Source organism: Anser brachyrhynchus (assembly GCF_964034855.1).
Source record: "Anser brachyrhynchus genome assembly, chromosome: 3".
Taxonomy (NCBI): domain Eukaryota; kingdom Metazoa; phylum Chordata; class Aves; order Anseriformes; family Anatidae; genus Anser; species Anser brachyrhynchus.
Genome location: NC_137696.1, coordinates 116,102,987 through 116,114,171, shown reverse-complemented (window position 1 = coordinate 116,114,171; position 11,185 = coordinate 116,102,987).

Here is an 11,185-nt window from a genome sequence, read left to right as displayed (position 1 = left end):
CCTGCTCTGCCTGGATGGAAGGGGAATCCCCTGCTGCCCAAGCGTCCTGGTTCATCTTGCTGGTGCCAGGCAGGGTCGTCTTGCTGGTCGTGCTGCTGCCGTTGGCTCTTCCTCCACACTCCATTTTCTGGCGGGATCTGTCCCCATCCTCCTGAGGCTTCATCCCCTGTTCCACTCTCAGAACAGCTGCTGGCACAGAGTGGACAGGCTCAGTCTGGGAGTCTTTTTGTCCCAGGACGGGGTCTGAAGATCTTTTCATGTGAGCCAGGATCCTTGGTAGCCCGAAGAGCCCTTTTGACAGCTTTTGACAGATGAGGGCTCCCGGATTTCAGTCTTCTTTGTGGTTCTGTGAGCACAGTGTGCTCATGATACCGGTGCCAGGAAAATGTTGCAGAAGCTTCCCTTGTGCGATTACAGGGATTGATACGACTCCTCTGCGCCCCTCTGGCTGCTGGGTGGCCGTGATATTCTTCTGGCCCTGCTGCCCCTTGGCCCTGTCTGCAGATGGTTTCTTCTCTCCCACTGTCTCTCCTCCAACTGCACCTGGGACTGCAGTTGCAGACGGAGCCACAGGACAGTGGCTGAAAAGCTCTCCTCACAGGAGAAAACCATCTCTGACAGTCCAAATTGCTTTTGGATATACATTTTTTCCACTGCACGCTCCAAATGATTTTTCACAGCCGTGTCTATGAAGGTCAGGTCCCACACCGCGGGAACCGCCTTCATATTAGGCTCTTCTTGCTTCGATACTTTCGAAGCAGAGGCTGGATCATTTTGTGGAGGCTTGTCCCCATCGGCTGGCAGACACTGTTTCTCCTCCTCTTTCTTATTTGAGCTGAAGTAGTTCAAGGCCTCCTTGGATTTCTTTTGTGGCAAAGATGTCTTCATTTCCATGGAGCGGAATTTGGGCACCTCTGGAGGATGGCTGGGAGCAGCCTCCTGGAAATGGATGTGTTGCTGCTGGTGCACACTGCTGGCCCTGTGGCATCTGACCACTTCTTTCCTGCACGGTTGGCAAGTGTCATGGTCATGCTGCTCCCCTGGGCCAGCCTTGGGATGCATGAGGCCAGGCTGGACCGCAGAAGCATGAAGCCAGTCTTCTTTCTGCAGAGGAGTGGGGGTAGATGCCCTTGAAATCTCTCCGGTTTCGCTCTCCCTGATGGTAGTGCAGGAGATGGTGCTCCAAGAGTCCAGAGAGGTTCCTGAAGAGCAGCTGGTGTCACTCTCTGTGTCAGAAGTGGTAGACTCACTGCTGTCCTCTGGCAACTCCAAGTTGAGCCTGTGAGGAGGAGGAAGAGGAGAAGGAGAAGGAAGATGATGGGAATGCTGAGCCAAGCACTCCTGAGCACCCTGGGACTCTCCCTCTGCCCCGAAGGAGCTGGCAGGCTGTGTCATTTCTGTGGGGTCCCCCAAGGTCCCTTGCCCAAGGCTCCCTCTTGGCCGGCTGGGCACAGAAGCTCCATCTGCTCCAGAAAGAGAGGGGACACTGCTATCTCTGCCTCGGCAGTAAATCCTTCTGCAAGGGCATTGCTCCTCGGATTTTAGTCCGCAAGTTTCCCTGTGCCCCCCCAAGCCATTGCACTCATCCATGCCCCCAAACCCTGCCCCTGTTCCCATCCCCATCCCCTTCCCCTTCCCCTCCTCGGTGGTCTCACATTTCCATGTATTTGTTGAGGTCCTCAAGGTTCCTGTTGAACAGTTGGGCTAGTTCCAGTACTCCATCCATCTTTGGGTGCTCGGGACATCTGCAAAGGGGCAAAGGGCAGCATTAGCGGGACCTCCTTTGGTGGGGGGCTGACTAGAGGGGGCTGTCACGCGCCAGCAGCGACGATTCCACTTACTGCTTCCTCTTGCACCATGAACAGTTGTGGAGGGTCCGAACTGGGGGGAGAGAAAACAGAGAGTCAGTGGATGGGGAGGCCGTGGGGGGATGACGGGTACATGGGGCCGGGCGGTGTCTTTGCAGGGCACCTGCCCTTGCCCAGGGCTGCTCACCTCTGCGATTCTCCTGGTTCCTTCTGTAACAGCACCTCCTCGTCCTCCCTTCCTACATGGACACAGAAAGCAGCGGGTGAGAGGGAGTCCCCAGCAGCCTCAGTGGCACCCACAAACCCAGGGCATGGCCAGGGCCAGGCCCGTGCCTGCCCCAAGCGTCCTGGCCCAGGCTGGCCAGGCCTGGCTGGGACACGGCCTCCCGTCCCAGGCAGGGCCTGCCTCAGCACCAGCCCTGCCTCCTACCTGCGGCTTGGCCCTGGGCATCATGGAGAAGCAGGCAAATGCCAGCAGCAGGAGCCACAGGAAGACGTAGAAGGCCCAGAAGGCTTCTGGGCTGGGGAAGAAGCTCAGTACCCAGGCATCAGCCATGCCTATGACTTGCCAGAGAGAGCCAAACTTGGCTGGCATGAGGAAGATCGGCTGGACCGCACTCACGGTCCCCTTGCTCCACCTTCCCAGCTCAAGCTTGTCCCTCTTCGCTCGTCAGCTCACGGCAAAATGGCAGCCAGCCTCGCTCAGCCCCACTTATATAACCCATAACTGCCGCCGTTTGGGATGCGCGTTGTCTCGGGGTTGTCATCCCTCCCCAGCTGTGGTGACAGCAGCGCTCAGCCAGGGCAACGTTTGTGATGCAGGGACAGCGGGGATGAGGTGGCCCTCCCCGAGCTGAGCTAAGCCCCAGGAGGTGACCTTCACCCGAGCACCAGGCAGCAGCCAGCCCAGCCGGGCCAGCTCAGCGCAGCGGGGCCATGGCCAGCCCACCTCAGTGCCGAGAGCTGGCCCTGCGCAGGGCCCTGCAAGACCTCTGGCTTCTCACTAGGTGAGAAGCGCTTCCCCAGGAAATTAGACACTCGCCTATGAGCTTGTTTCCACTGACATATTTATTGAGAGAGCCCCCAGTCCCTGGTGGGGCTGGCAGGGATCTGCTGCTTGCTGGCTCCATGCCCTGCTGGATCCTGCTGAACCTTGGACCAGTAAGGGGAAGAGTGTGGCCAGACAGGGCAGGGGATGAGGGCTCCCGGATTTCAGTCTTCTTTGTGGTTCTGTGAGCTCAGTGTGCTCTTGATACCGGTGCCAGGAAAATGTTGCAGAAGCTTCCCTTGTGCTATTACAGGGATTGATACGACTCCTCTGCGCCCCTCTGGCTGCTGGGTGGCCGTGATATTCTTCTGGCCCTGCTGCCCCTTGGCCCTGTCTGCGGATGGTTTCTTCTCTCCCACTGTCTCTCCTCCAGCTGCACCTGGGACTGCAGTTGCAGACGGAGCCCAATTCTGGGAGCTTTCAGTGGCAGACAGATTGTGCTTTGGGGCTTTGATACGCTTAGGGTGGAGTCTTGCGAAGACGGGTCCGTCCTGGGAGCATCCCTTGTCCTACCGTGCCCTCCTAGGTCTTCTGCGTGGCACGGCCCCAGTGCCCTCTGCTGCTGGGTCCATCCTTGATTGCCCCGCGTTGTCTGGGAGCTGCTTCAACCGTGAAGCCTGCACCTGCTTCTGCAGATCTTTAGCAATTTGTTTGGCTTTGCGGCAGTCTCTTGGTGCTACGAGGACCTCTGGTATGTGGGGCATATCAAGAGAGATCCAAACGTGGTGTGGAGGCCGTGGTAGAGCTGAGGGTCTTTCCCCACTGGAGCTGTGTTTTCTCTGTGGGGACCTTCTTCTTGGAGATGCTGGTGTCTCCATGTCCCCTGTAGTGGAGATGCTGGGGCCCTCACCCTTCTTATCTGATTGACCCCGCAGAGCTCCCTTGCTCTGTGGCGACGCCTGCTCTGCCTGGATGGAAGGGGAATCCCCTGCTGCCCAAGCGTCCTGGTTCATCTTGCTGGTGCCAGGCAGGGTCGTCTTGCTGGTCGTGCTGCTGCCGTTGGCTCTTCCTCCACACTCCATTTTCTGGCGGGATCTGTCCCCATCCTCCTGAGGCTTCATCCCCTGTTCCACTCTCAGAACAGCTGCTGGCACAGAGTGGACAGGCTCAGTCTGGGAGTCTTTTTGTCCCAGGACGGGGTCTGAAGATCTTTTCATGTGAGCCAGGATCCTTGGTAGCCCGAAGAGCCCTTTTGACAGCTTTTGTCCGTTAGGCCCCTCCAGATGACTGTTCACAATCTTTTCCGCACAGGGTGGGTCCTCCTCCACAGGAGTCACCACCACATGTGGCTCTGCTTGCCGCTGGGGTGATTGAGGAGCTGTGGCTGGGACAGCTGTCCTTGCTTCCAGGACAGTGGCTGAAAAGCTCTCCTCACAGGAGAAAACCATCTCTGACAGTCCAAATTGCTTTTGGATATACATTTTTTCCACTGCACGCTCCAAATGATTTTTCACAGCCGTGTCTATGAAGGTCAGGTCCCACACCGCGGGAACCGCCTTCGTATTAGGCTCTTCTTGCTTCGATACTTTCGAAGCAGAGGCTGGATCATTTTGTGGAGGCTTGTCCCCATCGGCTGGCAGACACTGTTTCTCCTCCTCTTTCTTATTTGAGCTGAAGTAGTTCAAGGCCTCCTTGGATTTCTTTTGTGGCAAAGATGTCTTCATTTCCATGGAGTGGAATTTGGGCACCTCTGGAGGATGGCTGGGAGCAGCCTCCTGGAAATGGATGTGTTGCTGCTGGTGCACACTGCTGGCCCTGTGGCATCTGACCACTTCTTTCCTGCACGGTTGGCAAGTGTCATGGTCATGCTGCTCCCCTGGGCCAGCCTTGGGATGCATGAGGCCAGGCTGGACCGCAGAAGCATGAAGCCAGTCTTCTTTCTGCAGAGGAGTGGGGGTAGATGCCCTTGAAATCTCTCCGGTTTCGCTCTCCCTGATGGTAGTGCAGGAGATGGTGCTCCAAGAGTCCAGAGAGGTTCCTGAAGAGCAGCTGGTTTCACTCTCTGTGTCAGAAGTGGTAGACTCACTGCTGTCCTCTGGCAACTCCAAGTTGAGCCTGTGAGGAGGAGGAAGAGGAGAAAGAGAAGGAAGATGATGGGAATGCTGAGCCAAGCACTCCTGAGCACCCTGGGACTCTCCCTCTGCCCCGAAGGAGCTGGCAGGCTGTGTCATTTCTGTGGGGTCCCCCAAGGTCCCTTGCCCAAGGCTCCCTCTTGGCCGGCTGGGCACAGAAGCTCCATCTGCTCCAGAAAGAGAGGGGACACTGCTATCTCTGCCTCGGCAGTAAATCCTTCTGCAAGGGCATTGCTCCTCGGATTTTAGTCCGCAAGTTTCCCTGTGCCCCCCCAAGCCATTGCACTCATCCATGCCCCCAAACCCTGCCCCTGTTCCCATCCCCATCCCCTTCCCCTTCCCCTCCTCGGTGGTCTCACATTTCCATGTATTTGTTGAGGTCCTCAAGGTTCCTGTTGAACAGTTGGGCTAGTTCCAGTACTCCATCCATCTTTGGGTGCTCGGGACATCTGCAAAGGGGCAAAGGGCAGCATTAGCGGGACCTCCTTTGGTGGGGGGCTGACTAGAGGGGGCTGTCACGCGCCAGCAGCGACGATTCCACTTACTGCTTCCTCTTGCACCATGAACAGTTGTGGAGGGTCCAAACTGGGGGGAGAGAAGACAGAGAGTCAGTGGATGGGGAGGCCGTGGGGGGATGACGGGTACATGGGGCCGGGCGGTGTCTTTGCAGGGCACCTGCCCTTGCCCAGGGCTGCTCACCTCTGCGATTCTCCTGGTTCCTTCTGTAACGGCGCCTCCTCGTCCTCCCTTCCTACATGGACACAGAAAGCAGCGGGTGAGAGGGAGTCCCCAGCAGCCTCAGTGGCACCCACAAACCCAGGGCATGGCCAGGGCCAGGCCCGTGCCTGCCCCAAGCGTCCTGGCCCAGGCTGGCCAGGCCTGGCTGGGACACGGCCTCCCGTCCCAGGCAGGGCCTGCCTCAGCACCAGCCCTGCCTCCTACCTGCGGCTTGGCCCTGGGCATCATGGAGAAGCAGGCAAACGCCAGCAGCAGGAGCCACAGGGAGCAGCAGAAGGCCCAGAAGGCTTCTGGGCTGGGGAAGAAGCTCAGTACCCAGGCATCAGCCATGCCTATGACTTGCCAGAGAGAGCCAAACTTGGCTGGCATGAGGAAGATCGGCTGGACCGTACTCACGGTCCCCTTGCTCCACCTTCCCAGCTCAAGCTTGTCCCTTTTCGCTCGTCAGCTCACGGCAAAATGGCAGCCAGCCTCGCTCAGCCCCACTTATATAACCCATAACTGCCGCCGTTTGGGATGGGCGCTGTCTCAGGGTTGTCATCCCTTCCCAGCTGTGGTGACAGCAGCGCTCAGCCATGGCAACGTTTGTGATGCAGGGACAGCGGGGATGAGGTGGCCCTCCCCGAGCTGAGCTAAGCCCCAGGAGGTGACCTTCACCCGAGCACCAGGCAGCAGCCAGCCCAGCCGGGCCAGCTCAGCGCAGCGGGGCCATGGCCAGCCCACCTCAGTGCCGAGAGCTGGCCCTGCGCAGGGCCCTGCAAGACCTCTGGCTTCTCACTAGGTAGGGCCAAACAGGAAGAAAAAGAGCAAGAAAACGTGTGGCTGAAATACAGGCAAGGCAATCGCTCCCTGGCTACCATTCAGGGGCAAAGAAGATGGCAGGGATTCACCAACGGGAAGTGCTGCCTGACCAACTCGATAAGCTTGTAGACAAGCTGTAGATGTATGGGCTGGATGGGCAGTCAGTGGGGTGCACTGAAAACTGGCAGAATGGCCGAGCCCACAGGGTGGCTGGTGATCAGTGGCACAAAGTCTAGGTGGAGGCCAGTAACTAGTGGCATACGCCAGGAGTCAATACTGGATCCAGTCCTGTTTAGCATCTTCATTAGTGACCTGCATGACGGGGCAGACGTCTGCAGATGGCACAAAACTGGGGGGAGTGGCAGATACACCACAGGGTTGTGCTGCCGTCCGGAGGGTCCTGGACAGGAGGGAGAAATGGGCCGGAAGGAACATCTTGAAGATCAGCCAGGGGAATTCTGTGCAAAGTCCTGCACCTGGGTAGGCACAACCCCTGGCACCAGGACATGCTGGGGGCCGCCCCGCTGGAGAGCAGCTTGGAGGAAAGGGACCTGGGGGTCCTGGTGAACGTGAGGCAGCAACGCACCCTTGCTGCAAAGAAGGCTAATAGTATCCTGGGCTGCATCAGGCACAGTATTGTCAGCAGGTCAGGAGAGGTGATCCTGCCCCTCTACTCTGCACTGGTGAGGCCGCACCTGGAGTAGCGAGTCCAGGTCTGGGTTCCCCAGTACAAGGCAGACGTGGGCATGCTGGAGAGAGTCCAGTGTAGGGCCACAAAGACGATAAAGGGACTGGAGCGTGTCTCCTGTGAGGAAAGGCTGAGAGAGCTTTTCAGCCTGGAGGAGAGAAGGGTGAGGGGATCTTATCGGTGTCTATCAGTCCCTGAAGGGGGGTGCAAAGAGGCTGGAGCCAGGTTCTGTTTGGTGGTGCCCTGTGCCAGGACAAGAGGCGACGGGCACAAACTGGAACGCAGGAGGTTCCCTCTGAGCAGGAGGAAACACTTTCTTTATATGAGGGTGACCGAGCACTGGCACGGGTTGCCCAGGGGCTGTGGGGTCTCCTCCTTGGAGATCTTCGAAAGCCGCCTGGATGTGGTCCTGGGCACCCTGCTCCGGGTGTCTGCTGGAGCAGGGACATTGAACCAGATGAGCTCCAGAGGTCCCTTCCAACCTCAAACTAGTCTATGATTCTGTGACTCAGCTTGGGGAAATTAACTGAATCTTAGACATCCAGCTGTTGGGTTGTGTATTGGGAAGTAAAGGCGATAAACATTTAAACACCTAGTGAAACGGAGTGAGACCTGCAAGAGCTCTTCTTTATCACTCCTCTCTGCCAGCTCCCACTGCTCTCTTCCTGCCACTTAGGGTTCCTGCTCATGTCCTCCTTCTTGTCTGTTTTCTTGCCTCAGTAAGTGCTTGGGCATGTAGAGCTCCTAGTGAGCCCCAGAGCTCAGGACTCTGATCCCAGCACCTTCCAAGGGGTTTGGGGTTATCTCCAAGCCACAGCCGTGATCCTCCTTGAAACAGAGAGGCAGGGACTTTGGAGATGAGCCCACCCCATTCCACAGCAAGAAGGCATCTGTCTGCCCTTCCCAGGGTCACACTGCCTGTGCTGGTGCAGACGGAAGAACAGGCACTGGGGCCTGTGTCGTCTCAACGTCTGGTAACAATAGACATGGAGAAAGCTGAGGCATTCAGCAACTTCTTTGCCTCAGTCTTCACTGACAGGCAGGCTTCCCAAGTCTTTTGTTTCCCCGAGCCCGTAGATGGAGGTTGGGGGATCAAAGTCCCACCCACTATAAGCGAAGAGCAGTTTCGAGACCTTAGAGACCCATGGCAGGGGGGTGGAACTAGATGATCAGGAAGCATCATGCTCACAGTCTCTCATCCTCCTGGGGGATCTCAATCATACAGATGTTTGTGGGGAAAGCCGCATGGCAGGCAGTAAGCAATCCAGGAGACTTCTGGAGTCCATTGAGGACAAGTTCCTATTCCATGTATTAGCCAAACCAACCAGAGGAGAAGTGTTACCGGACCTGGTGCTCACCAGTGCAGAAGGAGCTCATTAAAGAAGTTAAGATTGGAGGAAGCCTAGGTTGCAGCGACCATGCCCTAAATGGTCAGAGGATCTGATCAGAACTGGCAGCTCTTTAAGGATATCTTCCTCGGAGCGCAAGAGCTCTGTGTTTCCATTTGTAATACATCAAACCGGGAAGGCAGGAAACCGCCATGGTTGAATAAGGATCTGCTGGTAAAACTTAGGCAAAAGAAGGAAACGCATAGACGGTGGAAAGAGGGCCACGTGCCCTGGGAAGAGTACAGTAATGCTCTCCGGATGTGCAGGGATGGGATCAGGAAAGCCAAGGCACTGACAGAACCAAACTTGGCAAGGGATGCAAAGAATAACGTAAAGGGGTTCTGCAGGTACATTGGCCACAGAAGAAAGACTAGGGAGAGTGTAGCGCCTCTGCCTAATGAAGATGGAGAACTGGTAACAACAGATGTGGAGAAGGCAGAGGTACTTAGCAACTCCTTTGCCTCGATCTACACCAGTGGTCAGGCTTCCCACACCCCTTGTGTCCCCAGATCTCTAGGCAGGGGCTGGGGAAGCAGAGTCCTTCCAACTGTAAGGAAGAGCAGGTTTGGGACCTCCTGATGCAACGTAACAACTACAAGTCTATGGGGCCTGGTGACATGCATCCTAGGGTCCTGAGGGAATTGGCTGATGTAGTTGCCAAGTCACTCTTCACCATATTTGAAAACTCACGGCAGTGAGGCAAAGTCCACAGTGACTGGAAAAGGGAAACATTTCAAAATTTTAAAAAGGGCAGAAAAGAAGACCTGGGGAACTACACACTGGTGAGCCTCACGTCGGTGCCTGGGAAGATCATGGAATGAATCTTCCTGGAGGCAATGTTAAGGCACATGCAGGACGAGAAGGTGATCTGCGACAGCCAGCATGGCTTCACCAAGGGCAAATCATGCCTGACCAATCTGCTGGCCTTCTGTGATGGAGTGACTGCATCAGCTGACACGGGAGGACTGAACCATGTCATCTACTTGGACTTCTGTAAGGCCTTTGACACAGTGCCACATGACATCCTGATCTCCAAATTGGAGAGACATGGATTTGATGGGCAGACCATTTCGTGAATAAGGAGTTGGCTTGAAGGTCGCACCCGGAGTGGCGGTCAATGGCTCTATGTCCAGGTGGAGACCGGTGACGAGCGGTGTCCCTCAGGGGTCTGTCCTGGGACCGGTGCTTTTTAATATCTTCATCAATGATGCAGACGATGGGATTGAGTGCACCCTCAGCAAGTTTGCAGATGACACCAAGCTGAGTGGTGCAGTTGATACAACAGAAGGAAGGGATGCCATCCAAAGGGATCTAGACAGCGCCTAAAGAAGTGGGCCCATGGGAACCTAATGAGGTTCAACAAGTCCAAACGCATGGTGCTGCACCTGGGTCAGGGCAATCCCAGCCTTGAGGACGGACTGGGAGAAGAACTCATTGAGAGCAGCCCTGCAGAGAAGGACTTGGGGGTTCTGGTGGTTGAACGGCTCAACATGAGCCAGCCGTGCAGGCTTGCAGCCCAGAAGGCCAACTGCATCCCGGGCTGCATCAGCGGAGGAGTGGCCAGGACCAGCAGGTGGAGGGAGGTGATTGTCCCCCTCTGCACTGCCCTTGTGAGGCCCCACGTGGGGCACTGCGTCCAGGTCTGAGGCCCCCAGCACAACAAATGTGAACCTGTTAGAGTGAGCGCACAGGAGGGCTACAAAGATGATCAGAGGGCTGGAGCAGCTCTCCTATGAAGAAAGGCTGAGAGAGCTGGGGATGTTCAGCCTGAAGAAGAGAAGGCTCAGGGGAGACCTCATTATGACCATTTCATACTTAAAGGGGTCTCATAAAAAAGATGGAGAAGGACTCTTTACTTGGGTGGATAACGATAGAGCAAGGGGGAATGGTCTTAAATGAAAAGAGAATAGATTTAGACTAGACATTAGGAGGAAATTCTTCTCCCAGAGGGTGGTGAGGCACTGGCACAGGTTGCCCAGAGAAGTTGTAGATACCCCATCCCTATTCAAGGGGTGTTCAAGGATGTTCAAGGGATGTTCAAGGGCAAAGTGGATGAGGCCCTGGGCAACCTGATCTAGTGGGTGGCATCCCTGCCCATGGCAGGGGGATTGGAATAGGATGATCTTTAAGGCCCCTTCCAAACCAAGGCATTCTGTTATTTTATGATTCTCTGCCACACTGACCTCCAGGGAGCTTGGCTGCCCACGCTGCCTCTGAAAGCCTCAGGGGAAGGCCACCCCCAACCCACTCCTCCCCACAGAAGCAGCCAACAGAGCTGCCAGCCTTGCCCATGCAAGGAGGGCCCAGTAGTGAGCAGGGGAGCCGCAGCGCTTCCCCAGGAAATTAGACACTCGCCCATGAGCTTGTTTCCACTGACACATTTATTGAGAGAGTCCCCAGCCCCTGGTGGGGCTGGCAGGGATCTGCTGCTTGCTGGCTCCATGCCCTGCTGGGTCCTGCTGAACCTTGGACCAGTAAGGGGAAGAGTGTGGCCAGACAGGGCAGGGGATGAGGGCTCCCGGATTTCAGTCTTCTTTGTGGTTCTGTGAGCACAGTGTGCTCATGATACCAGTGCCAGGAAAATGTTGCAGAAGCTTCCCTTGTGCGATTACAGGGATTGATACGACTCCTCTGCGCCCCTC